Source organism: Mobula hypostoma, chromosome 5 (genome assembly GCF_963921235.1).
Source record: "Mobula hypostoma chromosome 5, sMobHyp1.1, whole genome shotgun sequence".
NCBI lineage: Eukaryota > Metazoa > Chordata > Chondrichthyes > Myliobatiformes > Myliobatidae > Mobula > Mobula hypostoma.
The window spans coordinates 114271631-114291607 of NC_086101.1; the positions used below are offsets into that span (position 1 = coordinate 114271631).

Here is a 19977-nt window from a genome sequence, read left to right on the forward strand (position 1 = left end):
CGATCCCTCGCCTTCCCTATTTGTTCCCATTATGACAGACACCAGGACAGGGGGAGAGGCAGTGTCTGCTTGCTGACACTGAGACTGGGTAAACATCTGATTTCTCACACTTAAACTACCCAGTATTGCCCTGTCCCAGCAGGGTGCAAAACACCAGTGGCCTGGTCACCGTTAGGGAGGGGGTGGGGGTGGCCTCGGGGATTCGTTAGTGAGGAGAGAACATGGGGCTTTATCCACCTTACAGAAGAGGTGGAAAGTCTCTTGAATGTGAACTCTACAACTGGGTGACTCTGCAGTGGAGCCCGTTGTTGTAGATAGAAGCAAAAACGGGAACTCCCTTTTATCTGTATCTGTTGTTCCTTTTTTCTTAACAGAAATACTTTAATTGTGAATAACATTTTACTGTACTATGCACAACAGACATAGAGATAGTTACTGTAGCTAACACAAACTAAATTAAAACATTCCCATCCCTATGGGAAGGACATGGAAGCCATAGAAAGGGTGCAGAGGAGATTTACAAGGATGTTGCCTAGATTGGGGAGCATGCCTTATGAGAATAGGTTGAGTGAACTCAGCTATTTTTCCTTGGAGCGAAGGAGGATGAGAGGTGACCTGATAGAGGTGTATAAGATGATGAGAGGCATTGATCGTGTGGATAGTCAGAGGCTTTTTCCCAGGGCTGAAATGGCTAGCACGAGAGGGCACAGTTTTAAGGTGCTTAGAAGTAGGGACAGAGGAGATGTCAGGGATAAGTTTTTTTTTACGCAGAGAATGGTGAGTGCTTGGGATGGGCTGCCGGTCACGGTGGTGGAGGCGGATACGATAGGTTCTTTTAAGAGACTCCTGGACAGGTACATGGAGCTCAGAAAAATAGAGGACTGTGGGTAACCCTAAGTAATTTCTAAGATAAGGACAAGTTTGGCACAGCTTTGTGGGCTGAAGAGCCTGTTTTGTGCTGAGGGTTTTCTGTGTTTCTATCTAGGGAGGGAGGGAACATCAACTCAGACCACGAGAGGCCTGCGTCGGGCATTTTCATGCCTTACAAGGCGCAGATTGGAAGTCTGTGTGGGGCGCCACTCCTCACACAGTCTAGAGCAATGTGTGGTTAAGTGCCTTGCTCAAGGGCACAAACACGCTGCCACAGCTGAGGCTCGAACTAGCGACCTTGAGATAACTAGACGAACGCCTTAACCACTTGGCCACGTGCCCAACATTTATCCCCTGACTTGCCCAGCAGTCCAGGAACACCACCACCGATTGTTCTTTGTCTATGAATACTTGGGCGTGGACATCAGATAGCGTCACCAGACAGTCCACCCCATAAACCCGTTTGTGCAACCCACTTTCCAGGACCCATGGATGACTATCTTTGCCAGCCCCAGGAGCAGGTTTACTAAGACATCCTACCCCACCCCCCCAACTTACTGGCTGCCTGCATGTGGGGTTAAAATGCAAACAGAGGACGAGGAGCAGCCCCAGCAGATCTGCAGAAAGGGCATGGAGCCTCCATGCTCCATGTGTAGTTGGTGCACGGTCTGTTCCAGCCCACAGAAGCCGGCAAACAGCTGAGAGATCCCTGTGCAAACTAATGAATTTGTTATATGGCACCACTCTATGCAACAATTTCACAGGTCCCTAGTGTACCAGGAGTGGACACCCTTCTACCAGGGAGTGCCTATCCTCCTTCCCAGCTGTCCCTGCCCTGGGCCTGTGTGACAAGACAGTGAATAGGGAGAATTAATCTGTATCGAAACCATAGTGAAGAGGGAGCTTCACTCTCTGTCTGACCCTTTTTTTTTATATAACAAAATTCTTTATTACAAATATCGGTGCTATACAATATGTACAAAAACAGTGACAAACACATTTACTTCACTACAGACAGACAATACATGTTAAACCGATATATTACCATCTTCATCAATGATGGCATTTACACCCCGCTGAGCCCAACGGTCCCGGAACACCTCTACGGTCGCCGTGGACTGCGCGTATTCCTTTGCAATATTCACCCGAGCACAAACATACCCCCTAAACATTGCCAGGCAGTCCGCCCGGGGAGATCCTCCTGCCACCCTTTTCCAGGAGCCACGGATGGCAATTTTCGCCAGCCCCAGGAGCAAGTTGGCAAGGACATCCTCATCCCTCTGTGCCTCCCTCCTTACTGGATGACCGTATTTAAATAGGGTGGGACTGAAATGCAACCAGAAGGCGAGAAGCAGCCCACGCAAATACACGAAAAGGGGCTGCAGCCTCACACAGTCCATGTACACGTGGTACACGGTATCCTCCAGCCCGCAGAAGTGACACGTGGCTGGGAGATCCGTGTACAGACTAAAGAACTTATTGCAGGGCACCGCTCTATGCAGCACCCTCCAGCCGAGATCCCCAAGGTGCATGGGAAGAACCCCCTCTTAAAGGGACTTCCACTGGGGACCCCCCTCACCTCCAGGTGGAAAGACCGACCGCCATGGCGTGTCGGGACGGTGGACAAGGGCAAGGAAGTGGAGGGTGTGGAGCAGCAGCCCATAAAGGTACCTCCTGCTTGCATCCCTGACTGGGATTGTGGGTGTCGAGGAAAGATAGCTGAAGTTGTGTGGATTCAGCTCCCGGGTAAGGCTGCGGGAACTGGGCCCGACGAGCAGCTCAGCTTGAGTCGATCCGCACACCTGAGCCGTACCGACATCCGTTGAGGTAGGGCAAGGGTCGGCCAGGACCCCGCCCTCCGCCAGAGGAGGGGATTCCTGGCCTGAGGCAACCATGTTCCAGACTCTCAGTAGGTCCTGATAGAAGCCGGGCAGCCTCTGCAAAGCAGCACGGCTGACGCCCGCCGGTGGTGGCTGCATATCTTCGTGAAGACAACAGCCCCTCCGGAGGAAGAAAGTCGCCAACACGTGCCACCTGGGATGGTGCTCGGCGTACAGGAATCTCTGCAGAGTCCTGAGGCGGAGAGCCACCAGTGGTGTGCGTACACACACCAGCGACTGTCTGCCCTCTCCTACTGGGAGACTCAGAACCGCTGCAGAGACCCAGTGTTTCCTGTTACCCCAGAAGAAGTCTACTAGCTTCCTCTGCATTCTCACGACAAAAGGGGCAGGGGGGGCGCCAAGGTGACCATCCGGTACCACAACATGGAGGCCACCAGCTGATTTATAACCACCACCCTGCCTTGATAGGAAAGCACCCTGAGACGACCTGACCAGCGCCCCAGCCGGGCCATGACCTTTGTCTCCAGGTCCTGCCAGTTCGCCAGCCAGGTCTCCCCAGAAGGACTCAGGTAGACTCCCAGATAGAGAAGGCGTCTGGTGCTCCACTCAAAAGCTCTCATCTCCTCCGGCAGGGAGTCCACCTGCCACTGGCCTACCAAGAGTCTGGAACATTTCGCCCAGTTGATCCTCGCGGAGGATGCCGCCGAGAAAACATCTTGGCACTCGCGCGTCCTCCGCAGGTCACAGGGGTCTGTCATCATGAGGAGTACGTCATCGGCGTAGGCCGAGAGGGCAACCCCCATGTCCGGTTCGCGCAGAGCCAGACCTGTTAGCCTTTGCCAAAGAAGGCTGAGGAATGGCTCAACACAGATCGCATACAGTTGACCAAACATGGGGCACCCTTGACGCACTCCTCTTCGGAAGGGAATAGGTGCTATCAGTGATCCGTTAATCTTAACTGGGCGCTCTGCGGCAGAGAACAGGAGCCAAACTCGGGCCACAAAGTGTGGTCCGAGCCCAAAAGCCTGCAGGGTGCCCACCAGGAAACTGTGGTCTACCCAGTCAAACGCCTTCTCCTGGTCAAGAGAAAGAAACGCTGCCGGGCACCCAGTCTCCTGGAGCACGTGGATCAGGTCCCGTACTAAGTGGACATTGTCCTGGGTGGAGCGGCCCGGGACTGTGTAAGATTGGTCAGGATGGACCAGCTGTCCAATTACCGAACCCAGACAGTTGGCCATTGCCCGGGCAAAGATCTTGTAGTCCGCACACAAGAGGGAGACCGGCCGCCAGTTCTTTAGCAGGCGGAGGTCTCCCTTCTTGGGCAGTAGGACCACAACAGCTCTTCGCCATGAGAAGGGCATTTCTCCGGTGGCTAGGCTCTCCCCTAGGACAAGGCTGCAATCATCCCCCAGGACATCCCAAAAAGCCTGATAAAACTCAACACTCAGTCCATCCAAGCCAGGGGACTTACCCCTCCAGAGTTGCCGGAGGGCAGTGGACAGCTCCTCCCGAGTCAGGGGGGCGTCCAGGCGCACTGCGTCCTCTGGGCTGACCTTAGGCAAATCCTTCCAGACCTCATTGCACACCTCCGCATTTGACAGATCAAGCGAGAATAATGGACCGATAGAATGAACGGACTTCGTTGTTAATTCCTTCGGGGTCCGTGATGGAGGAGCCATCGGCAGCCAGCAACTCCACAAGCTGCTTTTGAACTCCCGGCCACCGCTCCCAACGAGTAGAAGAAGGGTGAGCCACGGTCCAAATTCTGCAGCATTTGGATCCGTGACCTCACGTACGCACCTCGGGACTGCTGAAGCTGCAGGTTCCTTAGTGCGTCCTTCTTCTCCTGGTATTCCTGCCACAGCTGTTGCTCTCCAGTGGTCGGACCGAGGCGGGACTCCAGGTCAAGCAACGCTCTCTCAAGCCGCTCAATCTCAGAGCCCCGCCTCTTTGTCGACCCCCTGGTGTACTCCTGACATAAAAACCGGATGTGGGCTTTGCCCACATCCCACCATAGCCGTAGGGAGCCGAACTCTCTCCGCCTCTCCTTCCAGGTGACGCAGAACGCTCGGAACGAATCCCGGAATCAGCTGTCCTCCAGCAGCCGGTTGTTAAAATGCCAATACCCGGATCCCACCCGAGGGTGTAGTGGAATAAATTCCATCCACACAAGGTGATGATCCGAGCCCGAAACTGGCCGCATGGAGGACGCCGACACGCGGGAGACGTACGCCCGAGAGATATACATGCCGTCTATCCTGGAACCTCCTTCTCTAGACCTTCTCGAGAAGGCGCTAGAGTTGGGGTGAAGATTCCGCCAGCTGTCCACCAAGTCAAAGGAGCCGACTAGCTCCTTTAACTTCTTTGCCGATGCTGGGTCGCGTTGGAGGCCCGAGCGGTCCTCCGCCTGGAGGGTACAATTGAAATCTCCCCCGAGGATGACGCAGTCCCCAGGATCGATGGAGCTCAGCAGGGTGGACAGCTGACAGAATAGGCGCGTCTGCATCACACCGCGCCTGGGAGCATACACATTGATGAAATGCAATGATACGCCATCCAGGCGCACAGCCAGGTGGAGCAGACGGCCGGGCACAACGTCTTGGACCCTTTCGATTTCTGGCTGGAAGGTCGGGGCCAACAGGGTCGCCACCCCGCTGGAGTTGGAGCTGAGGTGGCTCATGTAGACCCCGCCCTGCCACTCCAGGAGCCAAGCAGACTCGTCCCCAGGGGTGGTATGGGTTTCCTGCAGTAAACTCACCGCATACCGCCTATCCCTGAGGACTGAGAGATTGTTATGTCTGCGAAAAGGACCCCTGCTACCGTTTACATTTAGACTAGCTATGGTAAGTTTCATGTCGGGAGTACACTAGGCCTCAGCAGCTGTACCCATCCCAGTGAAAGCGGAGGTGCCCTCTACCACACTGTCCCGAAAGAAAGTAAGGATACCTTTTGCTTTCCGGGCTCGAGCGGTACCAACACCACCCTGTGACCCACCATCCCCCGTAGGAGTGAGGCTGCTTCTCCCTCTGATGTCCCTTACCAGGTCATCCAGGAGAGATTTTAGTTGCCGTCTGTCGTTCCCCAACACCGCATTCCTCTTTCCCTTTCCCTTCCGTCTGAGGATGACTCTCAGGGACTTCACCAGCCTCGGCATGCTGGGCCAGCGAAGCGAGGCTAGTTGAGGCCAGTACTTTGCACCCTCAGAGGTGAGAATGAAACGCTTAATTTCCTCTACAGGTATCAATGGGGATTTCTCAGGAGGGGTGAGGATGTCCATTGTCTCACTATCAAAGGAGTCCCCCCTCCAACCCTTCACTGCAGATAGATTCCCCATCGTCCTCCCTGCATGCTCCTATAGATGGTCGCGCTTGTGACCCACACTGCGCAGCAGGTACCTCACTCATACCTGCCCGCTCCACTGTCGCATCAGCCTCATCCACATTTGCGACAGTGGAGGGATAATCCCCAGGGACTCCCTGCAAGCCATTAATTGCTGGGGTCGGCGTGCATAGAATATCGTCCTCCCCAGGGGGCAGGTATGAAGGGGAACCTGGCACCTTTGGTCCAAGGGATTCACAGGCCGCCTGATGCTGAGAATGAGAGAGCTTTGTCTCGTCTCCTCTTACACTATTCGATACATTTGCCTCCAGGGAGGCGCTTACTAGTAAGTCCTGGGTGGAGGCCTCCAGGGCTGTCTCATTTGTGCAAACAGGGCTATCACAAGCTTTCTGTACAACCACACCATCTACCCCAGGACTGGTGGCTACATCTGGGGACTCAGGTTTGGAACCAGCATCTGCCCGGATTCCCACCTTTCCTGGGACTCCCCTGCATCTACTTACCCTGCCCTCTTGCGGGAACATTCCCTTCTCTTCTTCACGCTGGAGCACACAGGTGCAGGATTCACCGATGGGGCGGTGCTCTCTGTTTCCGTCACCTCGTCTGCTTGCGCCCCTCCCCGAGCCCCACGCTCCACTTCAGGCGAAATGGGCGTGAGCTCTGCGGCCTCAGAGGCCGGCTTCTTAGGGTGTTTGGATTTCTTCTTTGCCTTATTACTCCGCACAGACTCCACCCCGTCCCCCACCTGAACCACAGGAGGAGGAGCAGGGACCGACCCAACCGTAGGAGTAGGGGCAGGGTGAGGGGCGGGGGCAGGGTCAGATGCAGGCGCAGGTGCACGCGCAGGAGTAGGATCAGGGGCAGAGGTAGCTGGGGCACTGGTGCCGGAAGTGGGCTCCTTCAGGTTCCGGGTGGTAGGACAGTCCCTCTGACAGTGCCCCACCTCCCTGCATGCATGGCACCGTGGGCGTTCGGAGCTCCAATACACCTGATAATCTATCCCTTCGTGCCGGACAGTAAACCGGCCATCAACGTCGTCCTCCCTTTCCAACTGCATGAATACCTGACGCCGGAAAGAGATTACGGTGCGGAGGGTGCGTCTCTTAAATTTGTGTCGGATGGCAGTTATTTCCGACCTTACTTGCCCTAAACGGGCCAGTGGGGGAAGCAGGTCCTCATTGGGAATGAACAGCTTAACATGACCAAGCACGATACGTTGCATGAGGGCCGACACCAGCTCCATCGGTAAAAAGATGTTGTCTACCATGACTCCCCTGCTTAGAGCCCAGTGAACTAACTCTTCATTCGCCAGATAGAACGCTGCCTTTCTGAACTCCTTTTCAGTGGCCAAAATACCACCTTTCCCCACCAGGTCCTCCATGGCCTCCGCACACTTTTCTAGTGTCATTCCAGAGTGCAAAATACGTTGCACCCCGCGTTCCACCTTCACCGACCGGAACAGGGCGTTGTCCAAGGCTGGGATGGCAGCTTCCTTTGCGTAACTCCCCGAAGGCCCGTGACTCCCAGGAGACCGGTCCGGCATGCTGGCGCTATTTCCAGTCCGCGAATTTTACGGCGGTGCCGGTTAGAAGTCCTGGAGCAAGTCGAATAACTGGCCGGGAAAATTTGCAGTCGACAGTACCTCGCTGGTTCGGCGCCAGAAATTCCAGCGCCAGGAAAGTCTCCGTCGGACTTGCAGAAACCCAGGCCGGGAGAGGTTGAAATGTCCTTTCAGATGCTCCAGCTCCTACACCGGACGAAAATCAGAAAGATAAATGAGGAGGAACGTTGCCCTGATGTTAGTGGGGGAACGACGGCATTTGTCTCCGGTTTCAGAGCGAACCGGCTTCCTGGCGAGTTGCCAGCAGCCGCAGCTGGGAGCTACGCAGTTAGTAGCTGCCAACAAACCCAGTCCAAACTGGCAGTAAAGCTCCACCCCGAGCTTCCACACGAGCACCGTCACTCACTCAGTCGTCCAAGAGACTTTTAGAGCCACCTCCAAAGTATTCCAGAAACTTAATCCAGTAATTTTCCCTCTATTTCTCCCAACTCAGTCAGCACAGCTCCACTCTGTGTCTGACCCTGGGAGTGTGTGATGGGACAGTGTAGAGGGAGCTTCACTCTGTGTCTGACCCTTTTTTTTAAACAAAATTGTTTATTACAAATGTCGGTGCTATACAATATGTACAAAACCAGTGACTAACACATTTACTACACTACAAACAGACCCAATACATGTTAAACCAATATATTACCATCCTCATCAATGATGGCATTTACACCCCGCGGAGCCCAACGGTCCTGGAACACCTCTACGGTTGCCGTGGACTGTGCGTATTCCTTTTCAATGTTCACCCGGGCACGAATATACCCCCTAAACATAGCCAGGCAGTCCACCCGGGGAGAACCTCCTGCCATCCTTTTCCAGGAGCCACGGATGGCAATTTTCGCCAGCCCCGGGAGCAAGTTGACAAGGACATCCTCATCCCTCTGTGCCCCCCTCCTTACTGGATGACCGTATATGAATAGGGTGGGACTGAAATGCAACCAGAAGGCGAGAAGCAGCCCACGCAAATACGCGAAAAGGGGCTGCAGCCTCACACGCTCCACGTACATATGGTACACGGTCTCCTCCAGCCCGCAGAAGTGACACGCGGCTGGGAGATCCGTGTACAGACTGAAGAACTTATTGCAGGGCACCGCTCTATGCAGCACCCTCCAGCCGAGATCCCCAAGGTGCATGGGAAGGACTCCCTTGTAAAGGGACTTCCATTGGGGACCTCCCTCACCTCCAGGTGGAAAGACCAACCGCCATGGCGTGTCGGGATGGTGGACAAAGGCTAGGAAGTGGAGGGTGTAGAGCAGCAGCCCATAAAGGTACCTCCTGCTTGCATCCATGAATGGGATTGTGGGTGTCGATGAAAGACGGCTCAAGTTGTGTGGATTCATCTCTCGAGTAAGGCTGCGGAGCCAGGGCCCAACGAGCAGCTCAGCTTCAGTCGATCCACACACCTGAGCCGCACCGACATCCGTTGAGGCAGGGCAAGGGTCGGCCAGGACCCCGCCCTCCGCCAGAGGAGGGGATTCCCGGCCTGAGGCAACCATGTTCCAGACTCTCAGTAGGTCCTGATAGAAGCCGGGCAGCCTCTGCAAAGCAGCACGGCTAACGCCCGCTGGTGGTAGCTGCATATCTTCGTGAAGGCAGCAGCCCCTCCGGAGGAAGAAAGTCGCCAACACGTGCCACCTGGGAGGGGGCTCGACGTACAGGAATCTCTGCAGAGTCCTGAGGCGCAGAGCCGCCAGTCATGTGCGTACACACACTAGCGAGTCCGCCCTCTCCTACTGGGAGACTCAGAACCGCTGCAGAGACGCAGTGTTTTCTGTTACCCCAGAAGAAGTCCACTAGCTTCCTCTGCATTCTCGCGACAAAAGGGGCAGGGGGGACCAAGGTGACCATCCGGTACCACAACATGGAGGCCACCAGCTGATTTATGACCACCACCCTGCCTCGATAGGAAAGCACCCTGATGAGGGCTGACCAGCGCCCCAGTTGGGCCATGACCTTTGTCTCCAGGTCCTGCCAGTTCGCCAGCCAGGTCTCCCCAAAAGAACTCGGGTAGACTCCCAGATAGAGAAGGCGTCTGGTGCTCCACTCAAAAGCCCTCATCTCCTCCGGCAGGGAGTCCACCTGCCACTGGCCTACTAAGAGTCCGGAACATTTCGCCCAGTTGATCCTCGCGGAGGATGCCGCCGAGAAAACATCTTGGCACTTGCGCATCCTCCGCAGGTCACAGGGGTCTGTCATCATGAGGAGTACGTCATCGGCATAGGCCGAGAGGACGACTTCCATGTCCGGTTCGCGCAGAACCAGACCTGTCAGCCTTCGCCAAAGAAGGCTGAGGAATGGCTCGACACAGATCGCATACAGTTGACCAGACATGGGGCACCCTTGACGCACTCCTCTTCGGAAGGGAATAGGTCCTGTCAATGATCCGTTAATCTTAACTAGGCACTTTGCGGCAGAGTACAGGAGCCGAACTCTGGCCACAAAGTGTGGTCCGAGCCCAAAAGCCTGCAGGGTGCCCACCAGGAAACTGTGGTCCACCCGGTCAAACGCCTTCTCCTGGTCAAGAGAAAGAAACGCTGCCGGGGTCCCAGTCTCCTGGAGTAGGTGCATCAGGACCCGTACTAGGTGGACATTGTCTTGGATGGAGCGCCCCGGAACTGTGTAAGATTGGACAGGATGGACCAGCTGTCCAATTACCGAACCCAGACGGTTGGCCATTGCCCGGGCGAAGATCTTGTAGTACACGCACAAGAGGGAGACCGGCTGCCAGTTCTTTAGCAGGTGGAGGTCTCCCTTCTTGGGCAGTAGGACCACAACAGCTCTTCGCCATGAGAGGGGCATTCCTCTGGTGGCTAGGCTCTCCCCTAGGACAAGGCTGTAATCATCCCCCAGGACATCCCAAAAAGCCTGATAAAACTCAACACTCAGTCCATCCAAACCAGGGGACTTGCCCCTCCGGAGTTGCCGAAGGGCAGTGGACAGCTCCTCCCGAGTCAGGGGGGCGTCCAGGCGCACTGTGTCCTCTGGGCTGACCTTAGGCAAATCCTTCCAGACCTCGCTACACGCCTCCGCATTTGACGGATCAGGCGAGAATAAGGACCGATAGAATGAACGGTCTTCGTTGTTAATTCCTTCGGGGTCAGTGATGGAGGAGCCATCGGCAGCCAGCAGCTCCACTAGCTGCTTTTGAACTCCCCGCCACCTCTCCAACGAGTAGAAGAAGGGTGAGCCACGGTCCAAATCCTGCAGCATTTGGATCCGTGACCTCACGTACGCACCTCGGGACTGCTGAAGCTGCAGGTTCCTTAGTGCGTCCTTCTTCTCCTGGTATTCCTGCCACAGCTGCTGGTCTCCAGCGGTCGGACCGAGGCGGGACTCCAGGTCAAGCAACGCTCTCTCAAGCCGCTCAACCTCAGAGCCCTGCCTCTTTGTCGACCCCCTAGTGTACTCCCGACATAAAAACCGGACGTGGGCTTTGCCCACATCCCACCATAGCCGTAGGGAGCAGAACTCTCTCCGCCTGTCCTTCCAGGAGACCCAGAACGCTCGGAACGAATCCCGGAATCGGCTGTCCTCCAGCAGCTGGTTGTTAAAATGCCAATACCCGGATCCCACCCGAGAGTGTAGTGGAATAAATTCCATCCACACAAGGTGATGATCTGAGCACGACACTGGCCGCATGGAGGACGCCGACACGCGGGAGACGTAGGCCCGAGAGATGTACATGCGGTCTATCCTGGAACCTCCTTCTCTAGACCTTCTCGAGAAGGCGCTAGAGTTGGGGTGAAGATTCCGCCAGCTGTCCACCAAGTCAAAGGAGCCGACTAGCTCCTTTAACTTTTTTGCTGATGCTGGGTCGCGTTGGAGGCCCGAGCAGTCCTCCACCTCGAGGGTACAGTTGAAATCTCCCCCGAGGATGACGCAGTCCCCAGGATCGATGGAACTCAGCAGGGTGGACAGCTGACAGAATAGGCGCATCTGCATCACCCTGCGCCTGAGAGCATACACATTGATAAAATGCAATGGTACACCATCCAGGCGCACAGCCAGGTGGAGCAGATGGCCAGGCACAACGTCTTGGACCCTTTCAATTACTGGCTGGAAGGTCGGGGCCAACAGGATCGCCACCCCGCTAGAAATGGAGCTGAGGTGGCTCATGTAGACCCCGCCCTGCCACTCCAGGAGCCAAGCAGACTCGTCCCCAGGGATGGTATGAGTTTCCTGCAGGAAACTCACCGTATACCGCCCATCCCTGAGGACTGAGAGATTGTTATGCCTGCGAAGAGGACCCCTGCTGCCGTTTACATTTAGACTAGCTATGGTAAGCTTCATGGCGGGAGCACACTAGGTCTCAGCAGCTGCGCCCATTTCGGTGAGAGCGGAGGCGCCTTCCACCACACTGTCCGGAAAGAAAGCAAGGATACCTTTTGCTTTCCGGGCTCGAGCGGTACCAGCGACACCCTGTGACCCACCATCCCCCGTTGGAGCCCTCTGATGTCCCTTACTAGGTCATCTAGGAAAGATTTTAGTTGCCGTCTGTCGTTCCCCGACACCGCATTCCTCTTCCCCTTTCCCTTCCGTCTGAGGATGACTCTCAGGGACTTCACCAGCCTCGGCATGCTGGGCCAGCGAAGCGAGGCTAGTTGCGGCCGGTGCTCTGCACCCTCAGAGGTGAGAATGAAATGCTTAATTTCCTCTACAGGTATCAATGGGGATTTCTCAGGAGGGGTGAGGATGTCCATTTGTTTCACTATCGAAGGAGGCCCCCTCCAACCCTTCACTGCAGACAGAATCCCCATCGGCCTCCCTGCATGTTCCAATAGATGGCTGCGCTTGTGACCCACACCGCGCAGCGGGCACCTCGTTCTTACCTGCCCGCTCCACCGTCGCATCAGCCTCATCCACATTTGCGACAGTGGAGGGATAATCCCCAGGGACTCCCTGCAAGCCATTTATTGCTGGGGTTGGCGTGCATAGAATATCGTCCTCCCCAGGGGCCAGCACCTTTGGTCCAAGGGACTCACAAGCAGCCTGGTGCTGAGAATGAGAGAGCTTTGTCTCGTCTCCTCTTACACTATTCGGTACACTTGCCTCCAGGGAGGCGCTGACTAGTAAGTCCTGGGTGGAGGCCTCCAGGGCTGCCTCATTTGTGCAAACAGGGCTATCACAAGCTTTCTGCACAACCATACAATCTACCCCAGGACTGGTGGCTACATCTGGGGACTCAGGTTTGAAACTAACATCTGCCCGGATTAACACTTCTTCCTGGGACTTCCCCGCATCTACATCCCCTGCCCTCTTGCGGGAACGTTCCCTTCTCCTCTTCACGCCGGAGGAGCACACAGGTGCAGGATTCACCGATGGGGCGGTGCTCTCTGTTTCCATCGCCCCGTCTGCTTGCGCACCTCCCCGAGCCCCACGCTCCACTTCAGGCGAAATGGGCGTGAGCTCTGCGGCCTCAGAGGCCGGCTTCTTAGGCTGTTTGGATTTCTTCTTTGCCTTCTTACTCTGCACAGACTCCACCCCGTCGCCCACCTGAACCACAGGGAGAGGAGCAGGGACCGACCCAACCGTAGGAGTAGGGATAGGGGTAGGGGCAGGGTGAGGGGCCGGGCAGGATAAGGGGCGGGGGCAGGGTCAGATGCAGGCGCAGGTGCACGCACAGGAGTAGGATCAGGGGCAGAGGTAGCTGGGACACTGGTGCCCGAAGTGGGCTCCCTCGGGTTCCGGGTGGTAGGACAGTCTCTCCGAAAGTGCCCCATCTCCCTGCACGCATGGCACCGTGGGCGCTCGGAGCTCCAGTACACCTGATAATCTACTCCCTCGTGCCGGACAGTAAACCAGCCCTCAACATCGTCCTCCCTTTCCAGCTGCATGAATACCTGACGCCGGAAAGAGATTATGGTGCGGAGGGTGCGTCTCTTAAATTTGTGTCGGATGGCAGTGATCTCCGACCTTACTTGCCCTAAACGGGCCAGCCGGGAAAGCAGGTCCTCATTTGGAATGAAAGGCTTAACATGCCCAAGCACGATACGTTGCGTGGGGGCCGTCACCAGCTCCATCAGTAAAAAGATGTTGTCTACCGTGACTCCCCTGCTTAGGGCCCGGTGCACTAGCTCTTTATTCGCCAGATAGAACACCGCCTTTCCGAACTCCTTTTCGGTGGCCAAAATGCCGCCTTTCCCCACCAGGTCCTCCATGGCCTCCGCACACTTTTCTAGTGTCATTCCCGGGCGCAAAATACATTGCACCCCGCGTTCCACCTTCACCGACCGGAACAGGGCGTTGTTCGAGGCCGGGTAGGCAGCCGCCTTTGCGTAACTCCCCGAAGGCCCGCGACTCCCTGGAGACCGGTCCAGCATGCTGGCGCTGTTTCCAGTCCGCGAATTTCACAGCAGTGCCTGTTAGAAGTCCTGGAGCGAATCGACTAACTGGCCGGAAAAGTTTGCAGTCGACAGTTCCTCGCTGGCTCGGCGCCAGGAAAGGCTCTGTCAGACTTGCAGAAACCCAGGCCGGGAGAGGTCGAAACGTCCTTTCAGATGCTCCGGCTCCGACACCGGACGAAAATCAGGAAGATAAAGGAGGAGGAATGTTGCCCCGATGTCAATGGGGGGGAACGACGGCATTTGCCTCCGGTTTTGGAGCGAACCGGCTTCCTGGCAAGTTGCCAGCAGCCGCAGCTGGGAGCTACGCAGTTAGCAGCCGCCGACAATCCCAGTCCAAACTGGCAGTAAAACTCCACACCAAGCTTCCACACCAGCGCCGTCACTCACTCAGTTGTCCAAGAGACTTTTAGAGCCACCTCCAAAGTATTCCACGAACTTTATCCAGTAGTTTTGCCTCGATTTCTCCCAGCTCAGTCAGCACAGCTCCACTCTGTGTCTGACCCCGGTAGTGTGTGATGGGACAGTGCAGAGGGAGCTTCACTCTGTCTAGCCCTGGGAGTGTGTGATGGGACAGTGTAGAAGGAGCTTTATTCTGTCTAACCCTGGGAGTGTGTGATGGGATACTGTAGAGGGAGCTTCACTCTACGTCTGACCCTGTGAGTGTGTGATGGGACACTGTAGAGGGAGCTTCACTCTACGTCTGACCCTGTGAGTGTGTGATGGGACACTGTAGAGGGAGCTTCACTCTGTCTAACCCTGGGAGTGTGTGATGGGACACTTTAGAGCGAGCTTCACTCTGTGTCTGACCCTTTTTTTTTACAAAATTCTTTATTACAAATGTCAGTGCTATACAATATTTACAAAACCGGTGACTAATACATTTACTACACTACAAACAGACCCAATACATGTTAAACCAATATATTACCATCCTCATCAATGATGGCATTTACACCCCGCGGAGCTCAACGGTCCTGGAACACCTCTACGATCGCCGTGGACTGTGCGTATTCCTTTTCAATGTTCACCCGGGCACAAACGTACCCCCTAAACATAGCCAGGCAGTCCGCCCGGGGAGAACCTCCTGCCACCCTTTTCCAGGAACCACGGATGGCAATTTTCGCCAGCCCCAGGAGCAAGTTGACAAGGACATCCTCATCCCTCTGTGCCCCCCTCCTTACTGGATGACCATATATAAATAGGGTGGGACTGAAATGCAACCAGAAGGCGAGAAGCAGCCCACGCAAATACGCGAAAAGGGGCTGCAGCCTCACACACTCCACGTACATGTGGTACACGGTCTCCTCCAGCCCACAGAAGTGACATGCGGCTGGGAGATCCATGTACAGACTAAAGAACTTATTGCAGGGCACCGCTTTATGCAGTACCCTCCAGCCGAGATCCCCAAGGTGCATGGGGAGGACTCCCTTGTAAAGGGTCTTCCATTGGGGACCCCCCTCACCTCCAGATGAGGAGACCGACCGCCATGGCGTGTCGGGACAGTGGACAAGGGCTAGGAAGTGGAGGGTGTGGAGCAGCAGCCCATAAAGGTACCTCCTGCTTGCATCCCTGAATGGGATTGTGGGTGTCGATGAAAGACGGCTCAAGTTGTGTGGATTCGTCTCTCGGGTAAGGCCGCAGGGCCTGGGCCCGACGAGCAGCTCAGCTTGAGTCGATCCACACACCTGAGCCGCACCGACATCCGTTGAGGCAGGGCAAGGGTCGGCCAGGACCCCGCTCTCTTCCAGAGGAAGGGATTCCCGGCCTGAGGCAACCATATTCCAGACTCTCAGTAGGTCCTGATCGAAGCCGGGCAGCCTCTGCAAAGCAGCACGGCTGACGCCCGCCGGTGATAGCTGCATATCTTCGTGAAGACAGCCCCTCCGGAGGAAGAAAGTCGCCAACACGTGCCACCTGGGAGGGTGCTTGGCGTACAGGAATCTCTGCAGAGTCCTGAGGCGGAGAGCCGCCAGCCGTGTGCGTACACACACCAGCGACTGTCCGCCTTCTCCTACTGGGAGACTCAGAACCGTTGTAGCGACCCAGTGTTTCCTGTTACCCCAGAAGAAATCCACTAGCTTCCTCTACATTCTCGCAACAATAGGGGCAGGGGGGGCCAAGGTGACCATCCGGTACCACAACATGGAGGCCACCAGCTGGTTTATGACCACCACCCTGCCTCGATAGAAAAGCACCCTGATAAGGGCTGACCAGCGCCCTAGCCGGGCCATGACCTTTGTCTCCAGGTCCTGCCAGTTTGCCAGCCAGGTCTCCCCAGAAGGACTCAGGTAGACTCCCAGATAGAGAAGACGTCTGGTGCTCCACTCAAAAGCTCTCATCTCCGGCAGGGAGTCCACCTGCCACTGGCCTACTAAGAGTCCGGAACATTCCGCCCAGTTGATCCTCGCGGAGGATGCCGCCGAGAAAACATCTTGGCACTCGCGCGTCCTCCGCAGGTCACAGGGGTCTGTCATCATGAGGAGTACGTCATCGGCGTAGACCGAGAGGACGACCCCCATGTCCGGTTCGCGCAGAACCAGACCTGTCAGCCTTCGCCGAAGAAGGCTGAGGAATGGCTCGACACAGATCGCATACAGTTGACCAGACATGGGGCACCCTTGACGCACTCCTCTTCGGAAGGGAATAGGTCCTGTCAATGATCCGTTAATCTTAACTAGGCACTCTGCGGCAGAGTACAGGAGCCAAACTCTGGCCACAAAGTGTGGTCCGAGCCCAAAAGCCTGCAGGGTGCCCACCAGGAAACTGTGGTCTACCCAGTCAAACGCCTTCTCCTGGTCAAGAGAAAGAAACGCTGCCGGGCACCCAGTCTCCTGGAGCACGTGGATCAGGTCCCGTACTAAGTGGACATTGTCCTGGATGGAGCGCCCCGGGACTGTGTAAGATTGGTCAGGATGGACCAGCTGTCCAATTACCGAACCCAGACGGTTGGCCATTGCCCGGGCAAAGATCTTGTAGTCCGCGCACAAGAGGGAGACTGGTCGCCAGTTCTTTAGCAGGCGGAGGTCCCCCTTCTTGGGCAGTAGGACCACAACAGCTGTTCGCCATGAGAGGGGCATTTCTCCGGTGGCTAGGCTCTCCCCTAGGACAAGGCTGTAATCATCCCCCAGGACATCCCAAAAAGCCTGACAAAACTCAACACTCAGTCCATCCAAGCCAGGGGACTTACCCCTCCGGAGTTGCCGAAGGGCAGTGGACAGCTCCTCCCGAGTCAGGGGGGCATCCAGACGCACTGCGTTCTTTGGACTGACCTTAGGCAAATCCTTCCAGACCTCATTACACGCCTCCGCATTTGACGGATCAGGCGAGAATAAGGACCGATAGAATGAACGGACTTCGTTGTTAATTCCGTCAGGGTCCGTGATGGAGGAGCCATCGGCAGCCAGCAGCTCTACTAGCTGCTTTTGAACTCCCCGCCACCTCTCCAACGAGTAGAAGAAGGGTGAGCCACGGTCCAAATTCTGCAGCATTTGGATCCGTGACCTCACATACGCACCTCGGGACTGCTGAAGCTGCAGGTTCCTTAGTGCGTCCTTCTTCTCCTGGTATTCCTGCCACAGCTGTTGCTCTCCAGCGGTCGGACCGAGGCGGGACTCCAGGTCAAGCAACGCTCTCTCAAGCCGCTCAATCTCAGAGCCCCGCCTCTTTGTTGACCCCCTAGTGTACTCCCGACATAAAAACCGGATGTTGGCTTTGCCCACATCCCACCATAGCTGTAGGGAGCAGAACTCTCTCCGCCTCTCCTTCCAGGAGACCCAGAACGCTCGGAACGAATCCCGGAATTGGCTGTCCTCCAGCAGCCGGTTGTTAAAATGCCAATACACGGATCCCACCCGAGGGTGTAGTGGAATAAATTCCATCCACACAAGGTGATGATCCGAGCACGACACTGGCCGCATGGAGGACGCCAACATGCGGGAGACGTAGGCCCGAGAGATGTACATGAGGTCTATCCTGGAACCTCCTTCTCTAGACCTTCTCGAGGAGGCGCTAGAGTTGGGGTGAAGATTCCGCCAGCTGTCCACTAAGTCAAAGGAGCCGACTAGCTCCTTTAACCTTTTTGCTGATGCTGGGTCGCATTGGAGGCCCGAGCGGTCCTCCGCCTGGAGGGTACAGTTGAAATCTCCCCCGAGGATGACGCAGTCCCCAGGATCGATGGAAATCAGCAGGGTGGACAGCTGACAGAATAGGTGCGTCTGCATCACACCGCGCCTGGGAGCATACACATTGATAAAATGCAATGGTACACCAGCCAGGTGGAGCAGACGGCCGGGCACAACGTCTTGGACCCTTTCAATTACTGGCTGGAAGGTCAGGGCCAACAGGATCACCACCCCGCTAGAAATGGAGCTGAGGTGGCTCATGTAGACCCCGCCCTGCCACTCCAGGAGCCAAGCAGACTCGTCCCCAGGGATGGTATGGGTTTCCTGCAGGAAACTCACCGTGTACCGCCCATCCCTGAGGACTGAGAAATTGTTATGCCTGCGAAGAGGACCCCTGCTGCCGTTTACATTGAGACTAGCTATGGTAAGTTTCATGTCGGGAGTACACTAGGCGTCAGCAGCTGTGCCCATTTTGGTGAGAGCGGACGCGCCCTCCACCACACTGTCCGGAAAGAAAGCAAGGATACTTTTTGCCTTCCGGGCTCAAGCGGTACCAGCAACACCCTGTGACCCACCATCCCCCATAGGAGCGAGGCTGCTTCTCCCTCTGATGTCCCTTACTAGGTCATCTAGGAAAGATTTTAGTTGCCGTCTGTCGTTCCCCGACACCGCATTCCTCTTTCCCTTTCCCTTCCGTCTGAGGATGACTCACAGGGACTTCACCAGCCTCGGCATGCTGGGCCAGCGAAGCGAGGCTAGTTGCGGCCGGTGCTCTGCACCCTCAGAGGTGAGAATGAAATGCTTAATTTCTTCTACAGGTATCAATGGGGATTTCTCAGGAGGGGTGAGGATGTCCATTGTTTCACTATCGAAGGAGTCCCCCTCCAACCCTTCACTGCAGACAGAATCCCCATCGGCCTCCCCGCATGTTCCAATAGATGGCTGCGCTTGTGACCCACACCGCGCAGCGGGCACCTCGCTCTTACCTGCCCGCTCCACCGTCGCATCAGCCTCATCCACATTTGCAACAGTGGAGGGATAATCCCTAGGGACTCCCTGCAAGTCATTTATTGCTAGGGTCGACGTGCATAGAATATCGTCCTCCCCAGGGGGCAGGTATAGAGGTGAACCCAGCACCTTTGGTCTAAGGGACTCACAAGCAGCCTGGTGCTGAGAATGAGAGAGCTTTGTCTCGTCTCCTCTTACACTATTCGGTACACTTGCCTCCAGGGAGGCGCTGACTTGTAGGTCCTGGGTGGAGGCCTCCAGGGCTGCCTCATTTGTGCAAACAGGGTTATCACAAGCTTTTTGCACAACCACACCATCTACCCCAGGACTGGTGGCTACATCTGCGGACTCAGGTTTAGAACCAACCCCTACCCGGATTCCCACCCCTTCCTGGGACTCCCCCGCATCTACATCCCCTGCCCTCTTGCGGGAACGTTCCCTTCTCCTCTTCACGCCGGAGGAGCACACAGGTGCAGGCTTCACCGATGGGGCGGCGCTTTCTGTTTCCATCGCCCCGTCTGCTTGCGCACCTCCCCGAGCCCCACGCTCCACTTCAGGCAAAATGGGCGTGAGCTCTGCAGCCTCAGAGGCCGGCTTCTTAGGCTGTTTGGATTTCTTCTTTGCCTTCTTACTCCGCACAGACTCCACCCCGTCCCCCACCTGAACCACAGGGAGAGGAGCAGGGACCGACCCAACCGTAGGAGTAGGGATGGGGTAGGGGCAGGGTAAGGGGCTGGGGCAGGATAAGGGGCGGAGGCAGGGTCAGATGCAGGCGCAGGTGCACGTGCAGGAGTAGGATCAGGGGCAGAGGTAGCTGGGGCACTGGTGCCCGAAGTGGGCTCCCT

At 56.1% G+C, this 19977-nt stretch overlaps 1 protein-coding gene across 1 annotated transcript in view; it reads left to right on the forward strand.

Moving 5' to 3' along the window:
- LOC134346940 (polyamine-transporting ATPase 13A3-like) overlaps window positions 1–19977 on the forward strand; it is a 139560-nt gene that overhangs the window by 28162 nt on the left and 91421 nt on the right. The gene's annotated exons all lie outside the window — the stretch shown is intronic.